The following is a 23,175-nucleotide window of genomic DNA, read 5'->3' on the forward strand; positions in this document are numbered from 1 at the left end:
AGGTATCAGATGCATTAGTATTCTGTGGAATATCAAGTAAACTGAAATGAAATAACTGTACGAAGTGCGATGATACATACCGGCGGAAGGTCGGGGATGTCAGTGAACTCATGACCAGCTGGTGGAGGGGCGAAAGGGATCTGATAGGTCGCCCCACCCTGCCCCTGAAAAGTCAGTACAGCATGCAGGGCAGGCCAGCCAGCTCCTCGTCCTCCCCGCACTCCACCTCTGCCACGGACCCGGGCCCTCCTCGAAGATCCGGCCCCTGCTCCTGCTCCGGCCCCAGCCGCCGATGCTACAGGCCTAGCCCCCTCTGCTCGACGGCCGCTCAAAGGTCGCATCAGGTACGTCCGCACGTACTCTTGATAGTCGCCGGTGCCTCGGAAGCCGGCCTCCTCCCAGCCGATGGAGTAATCATCCAGCTGCTCAGGGGTCAGCCCCTCGGTCTCCCTCATCTCTGCAGGAGGGTGAACCGGGACTATCTGCTCAGGTAACCCGCGGGTCTGGCGTAGGAAACGCTCCCCCAAGTACCAAGCCCGACAGACCGGGCCCTCTAGCAGAATCCGGAAACGCAAGGTCTCCTCAGCACCAGGGAACCGACCCCGCATCGCCGACGGCAAGGAAGCCCATGGCCGCCAGGTGATCTGAAAGTAACAGACAGTTTGTTATCTACTGTTATTGAAATATGCAGTTGGAAAGCGAAGCTTAAACGAACTGAAAGTAAAGCATACCTCTCTGGGGGTGATGGTGTCGAAATATCGGCGGAAGAAGCCGAACGTCTCCCGTGGTCGCCGGGTGCATCCCCCGTCAAAGCGACTCGAGAAAGGAACAGCCGGAGGAGGCTCCGCAACTGGTACAGGTGCAAGCCTAGGGAAGTAGGCGTAAACCCACAACTGCAAAACAGATATCAGTATGACCATCGGATAAAGCAGAATGCAGAATAAAGCAGAAATGGCAGAGCCGTGTGTTGAGCCGTGTATTGTGTACAGTGTACAGTGTGAGCAGTGTACAGTCAGTGTAAAGCAGAATGTATGTGTGTGCCGTGTGTACAGTATACAGTAAGTGTAAAGCAGACTACAGTGTGTGCAGTGTACAGAGTACAGAAAGTACGAGACAGAAATGAAAAGTGGAGAAGAAATGTACCTCCCAAGCCCGCCAGTAACCTCCGAGCAGCTGGCCGCTGCCGCGAGAAGCCGAGCTCATGTACCCATAGAGGGTGGCCAGTGCAGCGCCGCCCCAGTCGTAGTGCAAGATGTCTCGGACGTCCACCAGTGCACTGAGAAGGCAGAGAGGCACGGTGTTCGCCCGGTCGGCGAAGATAGTAGTCCCGAAAAGGAACATGAGGAAGCCCCGAGCATACCTCTCCACGTCCTCCTCGGTCATCTGAGTCTCCTCCCCCAATGCGGGCAGGACCCTGAACTGTGCCTCGAACCAGGAATAACGGACGAAGCCTGGGCGAGCTAGCGGAGGGGCCTCCCCCAGTAGATGAACCTGAGCGGCGGTCCACTCATCCATCGCTATGTCGAAGGGGATCGGATCACCCCCTACCCCGATGCCTGTGAGCATCGAGAAGTCATGAGGGGTCATCGTCATGTCCCCTGTAGCAGAGAAATGGAAAGAATCGGTGGTGTCCCACCACCTCTCCGCCAGAGCAGCAAGAAGAGGTCTGCATGTGGAGAGCCTAGAGAGCCCTCGGCAGAAGGTGCCGAAGCCCGCTCGGTCCACGATGCGCTGGACCGCATCAGGGAGCTCATCATACCACTCCCGTGCACCAGTATTCCCATACCCGCGAATGGTATGGGAACCCTCCTGTAAACAGAAAACAACAATTGCAGGACAACATTCAAAATACAGTTTTGAAAGAACAGATACGGCATGTGTGCAAGTTTGTCAGATTCAGGCAAATACCGGGTACCGGTGTGCTTACAGGAAAATACGTGTGCTGTGTCAGCGTGTTTGAGTGTTTCAGAACAGATATAGCATTGTGTGCGAATCTAACAAATTCAGATAAATACTGGGTACCAGTGTGTGTGCAGTGGAATACAGTGTGTGCCGTGTGTTTGGGTGATTCAGGGCTGGTGCAGTGTGTGTGCATGTGTCAGTTTCGAGCAGATATCAGTTGTATGCATGTTTACAGTCAACTACGGTCTACGGCATATTAGATTTCAGCAGTTAAAGAATGCAACTAACTATGGCAGTTTTTGTATCCTACATTGCGAAAAGTAAAGCAGAAGATGAAGAGTTACCTCGGAAGTGCCGAATGAAAGGTGGGAGGTAGGCTCACGCAGTAGTAGCTCAGGCGCCGCGTACCTCTCGAAGCTCCGGAACTGACGTAGACCGTCTGGAGGTAGAACGTGAATCGCCGGCTGGTAGGTCGCCGGGTCGAACGGGCGCTCGCTCAGTGGTAAGAGCTCGACCCCGGGGTCCATCTCGTGGTCCGGGGGAGTCCCGACACGTGGAATGTCGTCCGCCATGTAGAGAGTGGTGTGAAAATGGCCGGAAAAGGAAAACTGAGCCGGAATACGAAGAGTCAACTGAAAAGTCAACTCCCGAGAGGGTCGAAAATGGCCGGGAAGGCCGGAATGTGAAAAGGCACGGAAATGAAGAGGAAAGTGAGAAGAACAAACCCCGAGAAGGCGAGAACGCCGAACGAGGCACCGAAACGAGAATGTGATCGGTGGAAAAAGTGAAGAATAGGGTTTTCAAGCCCTATTTTATAATGCCCGAAGTGAAAAGACAAAACTGCCCCGATTCAGCAACTGTTTGCCGGTCGGCAATGTTTTGTGCCGGCCGGCACTTTTTTGTGCCGATGGAATTGTTTTTGTGCCGATGGCCAGCCGGTGGCCTCATCTTTCGGCCGGTGGGGTTCCCACAGCCTTGTTTAGGCCATTTGAGTTGTTCGTGGTCTTCATAGCTCAAGAAAGTGCAAGAAAGTGCATCTCCGATATTCAACCGGCCTCCGTTCTGACCGCGGGCCGTGTCTCCAGTGCGTGGCACTCGAATTCGTGCAAGGTGTATCCTTTTTGTATCCTTTTGAATTCAAAAGTTACCCCATGTGTGTTGCACAAGTTCATCACACTACTTCGGTGCATTACATCGCACTGTCATGCGCCACACATTTGCATTGTTATGCACATATTACATGCGTTGCAACACGCACCCCTTTGCATTGTCGTGCACATTTCTCATGCATCATCATTGCATTTCCATTCCATGCATTGTCGTGCATTCCGGAATACGTGCGTTGTTGCGCATTCAAGCCCATTTACATTCCGTGTGGCATGCACGTCACACTCCGCATCGCACTGTTTTGTGCATTTCAAACCTCGCGCTATTCTGCGCATCGCACTGTTTTGTGCATTTCAAACCTCGCGCTGTCCTGCGCATCGCACTGTTTTGTGCATTGAATTGCTCGCGCTATTCTGCGCATCGCACTGTTTTGTGCATTTCAAACCTCGCGCTGTCCTGCGCATCGCACTGTTTTGTGCATTGAATTGCTCGCGCTATTCTGCGCATCGCACTGTTTTGTGCATTTCAAACCTCGCGCTGTTCTGCGCATCGCACTGTTTTGTGCATTTCAAAATTGTTCGCGTTGTTTTGCGCACCGCACTGTTTTGTGCATTTCAATTTCGCGCTGTTTTGCGCATCTCATTGCATTTTGCATGCATTCCATCGCACTGTCCTGTGCACTCGCGTTGCCTAACGCATGGCGCTATTTTGCGCATCATACCGCCCGGTCTGGCGAGACCTTAAACACGCATGGTCTGGCGAGACCTTAAACACGCACGGTCTAGGAGACCTTAAATCCTTTGGAGGTGCGAAACCTTCAGCGCATTGTCACGCGTCTTGCAATACCGCATGGTCTGGCGAGACCTTAAACACGTACGGTCTAGGAGACCTTAAATCCTTGGAAGGTGTAAGACCTTTAGTGTTCGCATTGTCGTACACTTCGAAAGCCGCGTGTTGTCGCGCATCTCATGCAACATGCATTTCATACATCATTTGCATCTCAAAAACAAAAAAACAAACAAAACATGCATTGTCATGCATACATTTTGCATCCCGGTCTAGGAGACCTTAAATCCTCTGAAGGTGCAATTCCTTTGGTGTTTGTCGTGCCCGAACGACTTTTGTCTGTGCTTGCGATGAGTTCCTAGAAGACCAACGGGGACGGTGGAAACTAGAGTTCGAACGGCTTATGCCTAGAACGCAAAGGTTCGGGAGTTCCGAGACTAAAGTCTGGTTTAAATACCCAGGGGTTTACCCTCGGCTTGAAATCTGTATGGAAGCCCCATAGGTTGAGGCGGCTTGTCTACGTCTCAGTTCTGGATACTGAACCAACCTAGTATATCACCCTGTTGGTAAGATAGGGAAAGTTGCAATCATAGTCATTGCATCATAGTGCATTGTCATGCATTTGCATTGTAGATTGCATGCATTCATTGCATCACCTCCCGCCTATGGCTTGCGCCTTTCCAGGTTGAGCTTGGTCTGGTATGTGCCCTTACTGTTCATGTTAAAACACAGTTCTTGTGTATCGCGCCGATTCCACACTGATATGTTGGTTGAGGGTTGCGGCACCTTTTCTGTGTTACACATGACTCGTACGTGTACATGCCTTTCCTAGGCAAGATTTGGTTTGGCTTGTATGCCATATCCATTGTATCCATGTCCATTCCATTGCATATTTGTAGATATTGCATTGTAGATTGCGTGCATTCATTGCATCACCTTCCATCCATGGCTTGCGCCTTTCCAGGTTGAGCTTGGTCCGGTATGTGCCCTTACTTTTCATGTTAGAACACAGTTCTGTATGTGTATCGCGCCGATTCCACGTTGATATGTTGGTTGAGGGTTGCGGCACCTTTTCTGTGTTACACATGGCTTGTATGTATGCATGCCTTTCTTAGGCAAGATTTGGTTTGGCCTGCGTGCCATATCTATCCATTACATTGTAGTGTAATTTTTGCATCCGGCATTAGGATCGTAGTCCTTTCTCCAGCGGGTTGTCTCCCCACTTATGTCAATTCCACCCAATACTTGTTCTTGCGTCTGTCTACAATGCTCACAGTTCAGTTGACCGTTCTGTGGTAGACAGACTTGTTACCTCCATCAATCTATTTGACATAGGTGTGGTTTCGAACCGCTCGTGATTGGATCACGATTCAAATGCTTTGCATGTAGCTTGCATTGTTTCAATTACATTGCATCTGCATTTACATTGTTTATACATTGTTTTGTATATATTGCATTTCGTTTTGCATCCACATTTGCATTGTCATGCATGTTGCTAACCATATTGTACCTGTTAAGTTTGTTTTCTTTGCAGGCACGATATTGTATGTACGGTTCATTTGAAGCTGGTGCAACCAGACGAGCCGCACAGGTATTGTATCTCCCGAGTGAGACACATTGAGAATTCCATAATTCTCTTACATCCTTTCTGCATTGTAGTGTAGTTTGGTATGCTAGCTTAAAACCGTTGCATGTTTGCTTCGTTACAGCTTTCTTTGCATGATCATAAGTTATGCTCGGCTCCATGCATTGTCTTGCATTTTGCCCCTGCCTTCGGGCGCATATCTTATTTGTATTGCATGTTTGTCTAAGTCTTCGGCCTTGTCAAAAATGGGTCGTCTCTGGGCTTTGACATTCACTCCCGTCATTGTTATGACTTTCGAGTTCTGTCAAAGAGGGGCAACTGTAGACACCCCATTTTTGACCGTCCTCAAGACTTGGACGTCACCGTTTGAACACTCGGTGATTATCCATGTTTGTGTTCGTTTGGAGTTCCCGGAGGTCTCGGCTCGCGCGCCCCGCCTCAGGATCTCCGAACTTGACCGTTTAGTGTCCGGTTTTGCACCGAACACTTGTGTTTTGCCTTGGAAGGGCAGGGTAGGGCTTGTAGACCATCCCCACCCATCACCGGCAGTGGCTAGATGCCACCGGCTGGTTTTTGCTGCCACCGGCAAAATAGTTTGCCGGTCGGCACTATTTGTTGCCGGTCAGCACTTTTTTGTGCCGGTCGGCACTTTGTTTGGCCAAGATGGCATTTTTTGCTGGCCGATTGCTGTTCATCTGCTTTTGCAGATATTTTTGGACAGCTGTATAACTTTTGCTCCCCTCCATACACGTGTATGGAGGGATCTCCCTCTTGCAAAGCTTGTTTGATAAGCTTTACAAGAGGCATATAGAGAGAAGCTCTCTCTAAGGCTTAAGAGAGAGGCTTAGACATTTTTGAGAGAGAAAAGACAGAGAGAAGCTCTGGTTTTCTAGGGTTAGGGTTAGACATACACAACCTATCTCTCTTTTCCTCCCATTTTGCACACTAGGTGTTTTGTGCCTTACTATTGCACACAAACACCTAGTGTTTCACCTTCCTCTAGGAGCTGAGGTTCTAAAGAGTGTGTTTTGGAGTTTTGGTGTTGGTTTGGAGCCAAAGGAGGCCATTGGAGCACCATTGTTGAAGAGGACTACAAGGGTGAGATTCTAGTCCATTTTTCCCCCATTTTTGCATTGATTTTCTACTAGTCTTAGAGCTGTTTTTGTGATTATTGTATAACATAAAAAAGTTCTATTTTTAAGCCCTCTTTATTGTTTATTAAGAGTGTTTTGTTGTTTGAGGGGTGCTGACCACCCTTAGGCCTCAAAAGGCCTCATTTTTAAGCCATTTTGTGCTAGCTCCGAGATTTTGGTGTTGAGGTCTCTTCACCACTGAAATCTTGAGGGATTTCAGTGGTGAAGATGATGCTTTGAAGTCCCAAGAAGGAGAGGGCCACCCCCTCTCCTTGTTGTCCTTGAAAAGGGCACATTTTGGCCTTCCTAAGGAAGCCTATGCTTGAGTGTGTGTTGAGCATGTTTGGTTTGTTTTTCATGCTTATATATCCATGATATAACATGATTTAAAGTTGGTTTTGGAACCTTATGCATGTTTAGCATAGTTGCCTTGTAATGCCATGTTTGTGCCTTAACATGATCTAGGTTGTTAGCCCTTGTTGGAGCATGTTTTAGGCTTGCATTTGTGAAGTTTATGTGCTTATTTTGCCATGTATTAGCTCTGTCCATAGTCGTTTGGGTTGATCTTTGCATGCATTATATAGCTCCTTTGTATTTGGGCTTGTTGGCCTTGAGTATGTGCATGTGTAGCATGCCATCTTTGCATTGTTTTGATGATTTGGAATCATCTTGCATGCTATTTCAGTCCCATTTCCATGCTCGTTTGATTGCCTTGCATGTCTCTTTAATGCTTTAAAAGCATGTGTTGCAATGCTCCATGTTTTGGCCATGATATATGCCTTTGTATTTGGGCCATTTAGATGCCATCTAAGTGGTCCTTTAGGTTTGTTTTAACATGCTAAACCTCTGATTTTGGTCTCTCTTTGCATGCCTTGTTTGGTCTTGCTTAGTGTAGTTCAATGCCTCATTGATTTGCTTTGAACGCTTAGGCCTTTTGGTGCATGTTTTGGCTTGATTTATAACTTGATTTGGCATCATTTTATAACATAATTTTAGGGTTCATGTTGCATGCTAATTAGTCCATGATCCCTCCTTTCAAGTGTGCTTGAATGTTGTTTGATTCATGCTTAAGTGTTGGTCCTTATGTGCATGTGTGTGTGCATGCCATTTAGCCCTCACCTTTTAGCACAATGGCTACTGTTTTAGGCCTATTTTAGAGTTGCCTAATTCATGTATAAGTCCATCTTGCCATCCATTTGCATTGCCACATGTATGCTTGTATGCTTGCATAAGTACATTGCCATGCCATGTTGCATTCCTAGCTTGTATGCCTAGGTTGCATTGCATCGTGCATGCATGCCTTGTTCCTTGAATTGGTGATAGGAATTGGGCCTAATTTGTTTGATTGGTTTGCATGCATTTGAAATCAAAGTTGCATACTTGGTTCTTTGGGCCATCATGCATGAAAATGCGTGATTGGTGGTCCGAGAACCGAGGCACATGTCCCTTTGAGTCGTTACAATGATAAGGGATATGGTCGATGCATACATGCCTTGAATTGCGCTGCCATGCCTCGTTTTGCCCTCTGTTGCTGTGAATTGCAGGTCCAGCAGACTTTCTTTGCCGACCGGCAGTGTAAGGTGCCGGCCGGCAACCTTTTCTCTGCCGACAGATTCAATTTTGTGCCGATGGACATATACCAGTGCCGGTGGTGATTCCACTCAGCCGGTGGTACTCCCCAGTGCCTAAGGAAGCAGTCCTGAAATTTTGGCAGCCTCCAGAGGAGCACAGGAAAGAAAACAGAGGCAGCCTACGCATGGCGGCGCGCTTCCCGAGGCGGTTTACTGTTTTCTTAGAATAATTAAATTAGTTAATTTGTAATATTAATTAGCTTGCGTAGTTAGTTAATTTGTAATATTTATTCGGTCCCTCCGAGCGAGGGCAAATCTGTAATAAGTGTGTGTGGGTGTGTGAATGTCTTCCAATCCCCACTTCTTTCTTCCCTTTTACTTACCTGCTTTGATGGTTAGTATTAGGGCATGTTTAAATTAGCATACCTTATGCTATGCATGTGTGCATCCATGCATTTGTATTGCATGCATTAGGCTCGGTACATCACGCTAATTGCATCAATACTTCAATTCCCAAACTGAATACGTGATAATTGTGCATTTTCACATGACATGTTTAGGATAGCCGAGCCTATTCTAGCAACATTTTGTATGCGATGCATTAGGCACTTCACATGGACTTGGATCATGCATGATTGCTAACAAGTTCTTTGTTTTGGCACGGAGTACTATGTAAGTATTTCCGCTTTAGCATATCGCACGAGTGTGAATGTTGCCATGACAGCATGCTTGACATGTGGCTAGATGCTTATGTGTTAAACTGTTTTGAATGCCTGTGGGTGAAGGCCGGATTGTTTGAGTTGGAAAAACTCGTTGAAATCCGTATTTTAGCCTACTTGCGAGTAGCAAATTCCAAAGCATTTTTCAAACCAAACGGATATGCAATGTTTATTTCCAAATTAGGCAATCTAGTCTATACTTGTTTGCTGTGCGCATAACATAGTAATTCTAGGCTAATAATTGGAATAAGAACACATAAAGTTTTCAAAAACGGATATCACGGTTAGTAGAGGCCGGTCTTCGGACCGGGCGAAAGGGGGTGCTCATAGCTGACCTTCCCCGATCGTACCCAAGCTCCCGAGCCGAGACAACTCCGGTGATGACGGACATGTGGCCTTCGGCACCGAGTCAGGGTTTCCTAAATTCCCCCATTTTAAAATATTTAGGTGGCGACTCTGTATCTGGCAAAGCAGTCCATGTTTGGCACTACTTTTTCAAAAATCTGTTTCTCAAAACGATTTGCCAGATTTGGACTCTTTGGTTCAGATTAAGAACCGTGACGCAAATCGAGTCCGAACTGTAGTAGCGAGGCCCCCACGCGGGCGCCGTCTACACAAATAAACAAACATGAAATGTTTTGTTCCAACTTTGGCAATCTAGTCTATACTTGTGTGTTGGGCGCATCACATAGCAAATTCTGGCTAATAAGCGGAATAAGAACACATATGTTTTCAAAACAAAATATCACGCTTAGTACAGGTCGATCTTTGATCGGGCGAGCAAGGGTGCTCATAGATGACCTTCTCCAATCGTACCTAAGTTCCCGAGCCGAGGCAACTTTGGTGATGACGGACACATGGCCTTGGGCACGAGTCAGGTTTTCCTAAATTCCCCCAAAATAAAATATTTAGGTGGCGACTATGTATCTGGCAAAGCAGTCTATGTTTGGCACTTCTTTACAAAAAATCAGTTTTCCAAAACGATTTGCCGGATTTGGACTTTTTGGTGATTTATCAATCTCACATCGCACATTGTGAGATCAGATTAAGAACCGTGACATTTGAGTCCGAACTGTAGCATGAAGCCCCAGGGCCCGTCTACAACACCACGTAGACAAGGACTGAACATATAGCGATCCCAGTTTTCCCCGTCATGTATTGTGTTCCTGACTCGGGTCTAGTGGTTGTATGTTGTTGTCTTATACTCGTTTCCATCCTTTGATTCCTTGTATTTAAGTTTTGGGATGTGTTGGGTAGGTTTGAAACAGGTTGGTTGGGTGTTGGAACAAATGGTTGCTGTCCAGATTTTGGTTTCTTCATTGGAGCGAGGCTTTTGTTGCTCGAGCGAGCTTTGTGTTTTAGTTCCTTCGCTCGAGCCAGGGTTCCTTCGCTCGAGCGAGCTTTGAGTGGTGTGTCTCTTGGCTCGAGTGAGAACTCTTGCGCTCGAGCGTGCGTATGCGTCTCTTTTTGACCTGAAGGTTGTGTTTCTTCGCTCGAGCAAGCTTTCCTTCGCTCGAGCGAGAGAGCTCTATGTTTTGGATTTCTTCGCTCGAGCGAGAACTCCTGCGCTCGAGCGTGTTTCTGGATTGCAGACTTGAAGCTTTGCATTGTTCACTCGAGCGACGCTTATTGCGCTAGAGCAAGGTTCTTTTGTGTCTGGTCGCCCGAGCAACCACTCCTTCACTCAAGCGAGCCTCGAGTATATCAGTTGGCAGCAGCAGGTTATACATCACTTTTTCATCATCTTTTACATCCAACCCTAGATCCGACTGCCTCTCTCTCTAAACATACCTTATCTCTACAAATACACCTTGTTTTAGGAGTCCTCTACCCAAGTCTCTTCGTAAGAAAGTTAGAGCTTGGCTTGGGCTTCTCATTGATCCAAAAATTTGTGGATTTGGAGCATCTTGGGTTTCACTCTTCTTCTCCTTTGGGCTCTTAACTTTGAGGTAGGGATAAACCACTCCTTTTTATGAGTTTTAACATAAATCTTAGTCATTTTGATTAAATGGAGAAGTTATGGAAATTTTGGAAAGTTAGGGTTTGATTTGAAATATATATAGGGGGATTTTCAATTGTTGAGCCCCATGTGTATGTGAGACCTTGGAAAATGGGGTTATTGTTGTACGATTGATGAAATTGAACCTTAGGGTTGATGTTCGAGAAAATGGGAAAAACGCCCTATTTAAGTTTGAATATTTAATTTGTGTAATTAATTTGCGGAAATATGGAAATATGAAATTGAGTCGAAAATCATGAAATTGAGAAATTATGAGATTGAATGGTGTAGTCTGATTGATTAACCACTCACCTAAGAACATGTAGAAAATTTATCTGTTTGATAATTTTATTATCTGTTTAGAAATAATTGTTTTGGGCTATCGGTGGAGGATAGTCTTGATTGTTGTAGACACTACATGATGATTAGGTAAACTAAAACCAATCAACTGGATTATGTGATTGAATGTGAAGGTGGAATTAACTCATTGAATATGTGAATTGTTGGGTCATTGTAAATGACTATGCATTTAAATACATTGTATATATATATATTGTTTGGGAGGAGATAGGGGATGTAGTCCATTGTTTGGAAGGAGGTAGGGATGTACTCCACTATTTGGAAGGGGACAGAGGATGGACTCCATTGATAATTAAGTTGGCCGGAGTGTCCAGGGTGAAAGTCCCGAAACTTTATGTACATCTGAATGATGTTAATAATTGAAGTGTTGAATATATGAAGTGTTGATTATATGAGTTGTAGTCTCGTTTTGAATTGTGGATAATGGAAATGTTAATAAGATGAGTTGTAGTCTCATTTAAATTGTTTGGTTAGATAATGGATCATGTCTATCAATTGAATTGGATAAATAAGGAAAGTGGATTGGAACATAAATGTACTTATTGGTGGCATTGTAAAGAATGTAAATTGGTTTATAAGTGTTAACCATCCATCAAATGCTAATGTTTTAGTTATTTCTCATATCTGGTTTAACATATTTCTACTGGACTTTGGCTCACCCTATATGGGACATCATTTTAAGGTACAGGTGATATGCCGCCTCCAAGGATGTAGCTTGGGAGGTTTAGAAGCTGAAGGCTTATTTTTGTGGTTATCTTTTGTATTACATGTAATTCAAGCCAAGGGCTTAATTTGTTATGAGTTAGAACTCTCTTTTGTTGGAACCAAGTGTTGACTTGGAAAGTTTGTAATCCCGTAGGGCATTTACTTTTGTTGTCAACATGTAATACTTTTTGTAGAGAATACTCTGATGGATGAATGTATTTTACTTTCCTATGTCTTTGGATATCATGAATGATTGATTTGTGCATTTATTTTGAGGGCGTTGCAGAACAAGTCGAAACAACTCTGACAGAGTGCCTCACTCTTCACAATCTTACTACCTCACTCGAGGTTTCATTATCCAAACTAGACGACAGACACCCACACCAAAGTGACCCAACATTATCAAACATCAAACTACTCAATTCCATCATTAACCATACTATCGCCTTACCAAGGCACTCTCTTAGGATTTCCTGACGATTGATCCCCTTCTACACATCATCTAATAACAACATACGAACCACACACCATCGCATACCATACTAGCCAAAACCTCCTCACTTAAGGCATGCTATCCTACACCCACACTGAATCCCTCATTCTGAGAATGTACTCACAAGCTCGACCGAACTCACAATAACGAAATTCACATACTTGTTCCCTTGTACCAAGTTAACTAGCGAGGGCTTACCATGCCACAACACCTATCATTACTACGTAACCATTCGAACTGAACACAAGCAAACATAACACCTCCATCCCTCAATGACCAACAAGGTCAACTCTTTATTCCACATTCTATTTGTCACTCGTCACAAGAGGACAATCAAAATACTAAGCCTCCGTGTCAATCCACTAGCCATCGCTACTACTGAACAACTACCTTGAACCAAGCCCTGACACAATCACATGTCACCAACAAGGCTTTCAAAGACTTACCATCCTAACTATCCTAAAGAGAAAAAGTCCTCACCCTCCTCGCCATTATCCTAAACCTTCATCCATAAACACAATACCACTGTGACCCTACACACAGGTCACGCCCTAACCACAGGTTATACACCCAACCAACCCTTCCAACAGCATCTCCTGACTTAACCAGAATTAAGGTACATACCTATCACATTCAAACATGATAAAAGAGTCCTAAAACTTAGGAAACATCCACTATACTATTGCCCGAAACATATTACCAGATGCTCACAACTCACCACTGACCGATGCTAACAACCACGATTTTGATAAGGGACTAACATCCCCTCAAATGAAACAACCAATTAGAAAATATGAAGATTCGACTACATTACCTACCGTGAAGGTACAAATCTATACCTAACGAAACTATACGCTATTTCACCTTAAAAACATCGTGTTATATATACAAAACCTAGTGTCAATCGCACACTTCACATCCTCTCAAGGAATTCCCACGATAGTAGACCAAAATATCTACCACACACAAAAGACCAAATAAGAAATACTCATGAAATTACGTACACCCAGCAAGTACAACTGTTCTCACCCCATGGTAATTCTGACCAAAACACACATCCCTCAACAGCTCTTTTTAATTTCAAACTATGGCTTATCAACCATTACCTTTCCAAACCACATCACACACATAAATGTGCATTAATATGAAAATTTAATGATTCTACAATAACTTATCATATTAATAAGACTTTAGAGTCATTACATGCTCCAATCCATCCAATCTAGGGAAATTAGCAAACAAAAGTACACACACACACACACACATATATATATATATATATATGTATAAGTAGTTATGATGTCTCAACATCCCCAAAACACATTGGTTACATAACAGAACCCTATGATTACAACAATAACCCACCGATTACAAAAGAGAATAGTCAAAACAACACCATCCCAATAGTACTACCACCACCACCGTCCCTCACTAGACCGCTAAAGCCGATTATTCTCGAGCCCAAAATACCCTAAGAGCTCACAAGCTACGGGCAGGAACTACTGATGTGTCCAAATTGGTCACACCTGGAACAAATGCATAATTCCCCACTAGGGGTCTGAGAACTTGATTCTCCGAGGCCCTCGAAATCTGGCCTGTTTGTTTTTCATAACGGTATTGCCCTTGCCCATGCAAATAAGGTTGAACCCAACTAGGTTGCAAAACTCCCAAAGAAGCCCCCGGCTAGGTGTAGAAATGTTTAAGATGACCCGACTGATTACACCCCCAACATGTAAATGGTTTCCGAATACGTGACTGGTTCAAAGTCTGAACTAGTGAGGATCCCAACGACTGCTTCCCCATCGAGCACTCGATCACTCCAGATCTTGGCTGACTGGTTGCTCCCATCAGTGCAATCACTGGTTGAACTACCAACCCTCCCCTTTTCCTCTTTGGGCAAGCTGGAGACTTGTGGCCTAGCTGACCACATTTGAAACAAGTGAAACCCCTCTGCTTACCCTTTCCCGAGCTTGAACTCGACACTAGAAAGGTAGATCTAAATTTTTCTCTCTGAAATTGTTGTGGGTCGAAACCCCTCTGCCTCTTAAAAGGTCTACTAACACCCCGAGTCACTAGGGTTGCCAAGATGGCCTCCTCTCTACTCTGACCCATGGCTAGCATCGCTGCCTCTACATGAGCTGCAGCTTTAACAAGCATACTATAACTTCTATGCCAAGACCCGGCAATCTTTTCTCAGATGTCGTCACACAGCCTACTCTCAAACTCTGAACAACGAAGTTCCTCAGTCTCCACCAACTCCAGAGCAAATCTCGACAGGTTTGCAAACCATGCTTCAAACTGTACCAAAGGTGTAGTACCTTGGCGCAACTCCATAAACTATTTTTGCAACTCTTCCCGTGTGGAAGGAGGGAAATTAATACCTACTCGTCTAGGCATCCTAGAGAAGGTAACAAAGATATTAGCACACTTACAAATGTGTCGAAGCTATCTTACTCGCATCCTAATACAATGGACAATAGTAAGTCACTCCAAGTAAGCACATAATCACATAAACACATAGGAATTTCATTTCCGGATAATGACTGTCCCGTGGTGTTGCTAGAGTTCCGGTTAGGAATGGCAGTGATCAAGTGCCTTTCCAACAGGACTCCCAGAAATCCATGGACTCGATCAGCATCCTAGAAATTAAATCCCATACCCATATGTAGACGTGCCCATGGGCCTCATGCTATAGTTCGGACTCAGATTGTCATGGTTCTTAATCAGATCTCACAATGTGCGATGTGAGATTGATAAATCACCAAAGAGTCCAAATCCGACAAATCGTTTTGAAAAATAGATTTTTAGAAAGAAGTGCCAAACATGGACTGCTTTGCCAGATACAAAGTCGCCACCTAAATTTTTTATTTTTGGGGAATTTAGGAAACCCTGACTCATGCCTAAGGCCACGTGTTCGTCATCACCAAAGTTGCCTCGGCTCGGGAACTTGGGTACGATTGGGGAAGGTCAGCTACGAGCACCCCCGCTCGCCCGATCCGAAGATCGGCCTGTACTAAGCGTGATATTTTGTTTTGAAAACATATGTGTTCTTATTCCAGTTAATTAGCTAGAATTTACTATGTGATGTGCACAACACACATGTATAGACTAGATAGCCTAATTTGGAACAAAGCATCGCATATTCGTTTTGTTTGGAAAATGGTTTGAGGTTTGCTACTCAGAAGTAGGCTAAAACACGGGTTTCGATGAATTATTCCAATTCGAACAACCCAACCTTGACCCACGGGCATTCAGGCAGTAAATCAACTAAGCAATTAGCCTTATGGCAAGCATGCTTTCAAGTTAACACTTACATACATGCAATATGCTAAAGCATAAACGCTCACCTAGTACTCCGAGCCAAAGACAGAAGCCAGTTACTAATCAAATACATGATCCTGGCTCATGTTAAGATGGCTAATGCATCGCAGGCAAAAATGCAACTAGAATAGGCTCAGCTAATCTAAAATGGCATATGAGATGCACAGATAACATGTATTCAATTTGGAATTGAAATACTATGCAGTTAGTATGATGTGCCGAGCCCGGTACATCACTACAACAAAAAAGGTCTATGGTGACAAAAACGCGTGACGAAAAAATAGTTCGTCTCCAAATATACATGTTTTAGTGATGAAAATAAGATTTCGCCTCCAATTGTACTATTTTTAGAGACGAAAACCAAATTTTGTCACCAAATGCTTAAAATCAAATAAAACAATAGGTGACGAAAATTTTATTCGTCTCTAAATTTTATTTTTCGTCACAAAACAATTTCCCGCCCTTGGAAAATTTGGTAGAAGATTTGGCGCCATTTTGGAGATGAAATTTGTCGTCACCATTGTAAAAAAATTTAGAGAGGAAATAATTTCGTCTCCAAATGTATTATTTTTAGAGAGGAAAACCAAATTTCGTCACCAAATGCTTAAAATCAATAAAAAATACAAGAAATCTAGGCTATTGTGACAAAATTTGGTGACGAATTTTTTTTTGTCTTAAAATTTAAGCCAAAGATGACGAAATATTAATTTTGTCGTTTGTTTTAATTTTTCTCAAAAGTATAGGTGACGAAAACAAATTTTTGTGTGCAAAAATGAGGCGCCAATTTTATTTGCATTGGCGCAAATTATTTTAGCTCATTAGAGACGAACATTTTTGTCACAAAATATAATTTTTTTTGTGACGAACGTAATTCGTCGCCAATAAATTCCATACCTATTAAACGATGTCGTTGCATATTTCCATTTATTAGGCGACAAATATATTTTTGTCTGGGAAGGATAAGTTATGGAAGACGAAAATATTTCGTCATCAATAAACACTCCATCATGCAGACAATGTCATTTCATCTTTCTATTAAATAGGCGACAAATATATTTTTGTTTCAGAAGAATAAGTTGTGGGAGACGAAAATATTTCGTCACTAATAAATTCTAATTGATTGCGTGACGAATACATTTTTCATCTCATAAAGTTAAGTTGTGGAAGACAAAAATATTTCATCACCAATAATAAATTCTTTGTTCTGGTATTGAAGGATACAAAAATATTTTATCACTAATCATTTCTCTTTATTAAAATGCCATGGTTTTGTGTTTCGAAGCATTGAAACTTTGACCCCAAGAGATACACTCTAACGCTTATCACTCATTTTCATGTACACGGACCTTGAAGTCGTGACCCAAGAAGACACTTTCTACAAACCCTCATTTCTCTCTCGCACTTGAGTCTACTCCTCTCTCACAAGTATTGAAGTCGTGACTCAAGAAGACACTGTATAAACCATTTCTTCTATTTCGCGCAAAAGCCCCTCTCTTCTGTCTCACACTTAAGCCCTTCGTGCATGCCAACATTGAAGCTATTATCCAATAAGGCACCCTATGTACGCAAGCACTTTTTCTCATTGTTTGAACCAACTCTACCCTTTCCGTCTAGAACACCTATTTCAGAAAAATCAAAGGTTAAAACCTCTCTCCACAAAAAAAAAAAAAAAAAAAAAGATAATTAATGTAGCTATTTTTTTGTGAGAAAAAATACAGAGAAACAAATAATAAAAAATTTGTAATTTTCAAAATTAATAGAAAACATTATCTTGTTTAGTATGGAGTTTTCAATAATTAATTTTTAAAATTTGGTGATAAAATTTATTTTCGTTTTAGAATGTAACCCAAACATGACCAAATATTACTTTTGTCATTTCTTTTAATTCTTCTCAAATTGTAGGAGACGAAAAAATAAATTCATCAGAAAAAAAGAGGCTCCAATTTTTTTTCTTGTTGACGCCAATTATTTTAGCTCATTGGAGACGAATATTTTTGTCACAAATTTTAAAGTTTTTTGCGACAAAAGGAATTCGTCACCAATAAATTCGAAACTTATTAGACGATGTCGTTTCATTTTCTTATTTATTTGGTGACAAATATATTTTTTGGCTGGGAAGGATAAGTTACGGAAGACAAAAATATTTCGTCACCAATAAACTCTTCATGCTCATTTTATCTTTCTGTTAATTAGGCGACAAATATATTTTTGTCTCAGAAGGATATGTTTTGGGAGACGAAAATATTTCGTCGTTAATAAATTCTCCATGTGTCGTGTTGCATTTTGAGTGATTGTGCGACGAATATATTTTCGTCTCATAAGGTTAAGTTGAAGGAGACGAAAATATTTCATCACCAATAAATTCTCCATCCCCACACAACGTTGTTTTTGTATTTTTGTTGATTAGGCAACGAACATATGAGTTTGAGACGAAAATATTTTATCCCTAAGTATTTCTCTTTATTAAAATGTCGTCAGAAACTAAGAGATCACTCTCACCTTAATCACTTACTTTCACACACACACAAATACTAAAGTCGTGACCCGAAAAGACACCCGCTACAAACCCTCGTTTCTATCTCGCACTTGAGTCTCCTCTCTCACAAGTATTGAAGCTGTGACTCAAGAAAATAATCTCTATAAACCATCTCTTCTATTTCGCACTAAAGCTCCTCTATTCTCGCCGTTTGTGCATGCAAACATTATTATCCAAGAAGACATTTTGTGCAAAGCAATTATTCTTTCTCATAGTAAACCCCTCACCACAATATGAAAAAAATAATAATAATAATTAAACAAGGAAACAAAATACAAGAAATCTAGGCTATTGTGACAAAATTTGGTGACGAAATTTTTTTTGTCTTAAAATTTAACCCAAAGATGATAAAATATTAATTTTGTCGTTTGTTTTATTTTTTCTCAAATGTATAGGAGACAAAAAAAAATTTCATCTGCAAAATTTAGGCACCAATTTTATTTGCTTTGGCGCGAATTATTTTAGCTCATTGGAGACGAACATTTTTGTCACAAAATATATATATTTTTTGTGACGAACGTAATTCGTCACCAATAAATTCCCTATCTATTAAACGATGTCGTTGCATATTTCCATTTATTAGGCGACAAATATATTTTTGTCTAGGAATGAGAAGTTATGGAAGACGAATATGTTTCGTCACCAATAAACACTCCGTCATGCAAACGATGCCGTTTCATCTTTCTATTAAATGAGCGACAAATATATTTTTGTCTTGGAAGAATAAGTTGTGAGAGATGAAAATATTTAGTCACTGATAAATTCTGATTGATTGCACAATGAATATATTTTTCGTCTCATAAGGTTATGTTGTGGAAGACAAAAATATTTTATCACCAATAATAAATTCTCTGTTCTTGTATTTAAGAAGACAAAAACATTTTTTCACTAATTATTTCTCTTTATTAATATGCTATGGTTTTGTGTTTCGGAGCACTAAAACCGTGACCCCAAGAGACACACTCTGACCCTTATCACTCATTTTCATGTGCACGGACACTCAAGTCGTGACCTAAGAAGACACTTCCTACAAACCCTCATTTCTCTCTCGCACTTGAGCCTACTCCTCTCTCACAAGTATTGAAGTCGTGAAGCAAGAAGACACTCTGTAAACCATTTCTTCTATTTTCACACTAAAGCCCCTCTTATACGTCTCACACTTAAGCCCTTCATGCATACCAGTATTGAAGCTATTATACAAGAAGGCACCCTATGCAAAACTGACTATTCTTGCTCATAGTGAAGGCGCCTCTTGCATAAGCACTTTTTCTTATTGTCTGAACCAACTCTACCCTTTCCATCTAGAACACCCATTTTAGAAAAATCGCAGGTCAAAACCCCTCTCCACAAAAAAAAAAGAAAAAAGAAAATAATTAATGTAGCTATTTTTTTTTTGTGAGAAAAAAAAACAGAGGAAAAATTAATAATAATTTTTTAATTTTCAAATTAATAGAAAACATTACCTTATTTAGTATGGAGTTTACAATAATTAATTTTTAATTTTTAATCTATATGTTTTTAGTGAACATTTTTTAATATTATAATTTTTTGTTCTTTTTTTTTTTTTACTTTTTAAATCCCTTTAATTTAGATGAGAGCAAATTGCAGCAGTTGTCCCGGTACTTTGGTCCTTGTGTCATATAAATGGTATGTGCCATATCTATATCTATCTATCTATCTATCGATCTATATCTATCTATCTATCTATCTATCTATCTATCTATCTATCTATCTATCTATCTATCTATATCTATATCTATATCTATCTATCTATCGATCTATATCTATTTATTTATCTATATCTATATATATATATATACTATATATTAAGCAAAAGGGAGTTTTTAACCCCAAGGCCTATGGGAGCTTCAATCTCCTAATCCTAATTTTCTAATTTTTTGATTTAAAAAAAAAAAACATCAACATTTATTGACTTCTCCCAACCCAACCTCAGCATTTATTGACTTCTCCCAACCCACAATCCCTTTTGACTTCTCTCATAATTATTGCAACACCCTTTTCAATTTCTCCCATATACTATGGTTACACACAAAAATAAAAAATAAAAAAGATAAGAATTTAGCTATAGATCTCAAAAAGATATAACATCTAAATTTGAATTATGATTTAATAATATAATTATGTATTTTTTCTATGTATATCTATCAAAATTTTAAATCACTTAATAGGACAAATTAATCAATTTTTCAAAATTATTGATTTTTAATTTACAAAATAGATTAAAAAAGACTATTGACTAATTTATTTATTTAATAACAAAAATATTTTATAATCTCTCCCTCCTAATCTCTCTCACAAATTTTCAAAAAAAAATATTAAAACTTGCATTCATTTTCTCTTCCCCAAAAAATCAGATAATATTTCTTTTAAAGTTGTAGATACCTACCTATATTTTATATATTACATTATAACATAACCAAAAAAACTAAAAAACTAAAAAAAAAATCTTTAAAGTTTATCTAAATAAACTTTAAATCAATAAAACTTACATGTCTATCACATATCTAACTCACATCATAACTTACCTAAATAATAATAATTAAAAACAAATGAAAATCACAGATAAATTAAATTTAAAAAAAAAGATACCCACAACTCCATCTTAAATAAATTAAAAAAAAATACCCGAATAGAAACCACACAAAAAAAAAAAAGAGAAGATATATCTATCTATCTATATATACTATATATTAAGCAAAATGAGGTTTTTAATCCCAAGCCTTGTAGGAGCTCCAATCTCCCAATCTAAATTTCTTGATTTTTTGATTTAAAAAAAATAAAAATCTTAGCATTTATTAACATCTCTCAACTCCCAAGTTTTACCCTCATAATAACACTTTAATGCATTAAGAACAAGCATAAAAAAAACTTCTTTAAAATCCAACACATATGAATTCTTTGAAAAGTTCTAACACATATGATTATTATCCCTCATAATAACACTTTAAAGCATTAAGAACAAACATAAAAAAATTTCTTGAAAAGTTCAACATATATAATTATTATCAAAATATTAAACTTTAATATAATATAATAAAAAAAAGACATTTAATTCCTTGAAAAGTCCAACACATATGATTGTTATCAAAATACTAAACTTTAATATAATATAAAAAAGGAAAAAAAGAAGACATTTAAAAATCACAATTCACATATATAGATAATTATAAACACAATAAAATAGGAGGGCATTCATGTCTACAGTTTTTTTTTATAAGATCTCATCCAAAATATCTAAAACAGACATAAATTTTTATTAAATTTATCTATCTATCTATATCTTCTATATATTAAGGAAAATGGGATTTCTAACCCCAAACCCTGTGGGAGCTCGAATATCCTAATCTAAATTTTCTGATTTATTTATTTAAAAAAAAAAGCTCAGCATTTATTGACTTCTCCTAACCCACTTTTTGACTTCTCCTATATCTACTCCTACGCCCTTTCAACTTCTCTCATACACTATGGCTAGTGACGAGATTGTTAAATTATTTTTATAAAAAAATCTTTAAAAAAATAATTTGTATATTAAAAAAATATCTAAAACAAACATAAATTCTTATTAAATCTATCTATCTATCTATCTATATCTATATATTAAGGAAAAGGGGGTTTCTAACCCCCAAGCCTTGTGGGAGTTCCAATCTCCCAATCTAAATTTCCTGATTTTTTGATTTTAAAAAAAAAAAATCTTAACATTTATTAACTTCTCCCAACCCAAGCCTTACCCTCATAATAACACTTTAATTCATTAAGAACAAGTATAATTTTTTTTTTTGAAATCCAACACATATGAATTTCTTGAAAAGTCTCAACACATATGATCATTATTCCTTATAATAATACTTTAATGCATTAAAAACAAGTATAAAAAATTTTTCTTGAAAAGTCCAATATATATAATTATTATCAAAATATTAAACTTTAATATAATATAATAAAAAAGAAAACACATTTAATTCCTTGAAAAGTCCAACACACATGATTATTATCAAAATATTAAACTTTAATATAATATAAAAAAAGAAAAAAAACAAGACATTTAAAATAAAAAAATAAACATTTAAAAATCACAATTCACATATATAGATAATTGTAAACACAATCCGTTCATAGCACGGGTGATATGCTAGTCTATACTATATATTAAGCAAAAGGAGGTTTTTAAGCCACAAGCCTTGTGGGAGGTCTAATATCTCAATCATAATTTTCTAATTTTTTGATTAAAAAAAAACCTCAGCATTTATTAATTTCTCCAAATCCCCATGTCTTTTGGGAGATTTGGTCAAAACCCCTCTCATAATTATTTAATCGTTTTATTTACTATTTTAATGGTTCTTCTTTACAATTATTTTTTTTATTATGAAAAAAATATTATTGTAATTAGATAGCATAAAAATATTTTTGATTTGTATGATTGAAGTTATCTCATTTTTTGATGTATTTGGTCTAGCAAAAAAAAAAAAAATTATAATTTGTATTTGGTTTAGCAATTTCTTCTTTTGTGTACTACTTTAATGGTTCTTTTGATTGAAGTTATCTCCTTTTTTTATTTGTATTTGGTCTAGCCGAAAAAAATTATAATTTGATTTTTTAATATGATTGAAGTTAGATAAATATAAACACTCACAAAGAGAAAAATGTGTTTGTAGTTAGTTCAACAGTTCTTTTTTTTAATGTGATTATAGTTAGTTCAATGGTTTTTTTTTTTTTTTAATGTGATTATATTATAATTAGTTTAATGGTTCTTTTTTTTCATTTATTTTTTTTATTATGGGAAAAATGTGATATGATTGTAGTTTGTCCAATGATTCTTTTTTTTAATGTGATTGTATAGTAGTTAGTTCAATGGTTTTTTTTTTTATTTTTTTTTTTTATTGTGAGAAAAATGTGATGTGATTGTAGTTTGTTCAATAATTTTTTTTTAATGTGATTTA

Source organism: Camellia sinensis, chromosome 10 (genome assembly GCF_055761805.1).
Source record: "Camellia sinensis isolate YWXY chromosome 10, ASM5576180v1, whole genome shotgun sequence".
NCBI lineage: Eukaryota > Viridiplantae > Streptophyta > Magnoliopsida > Ericales > Theaceae > Camellia > Camellia sinensis.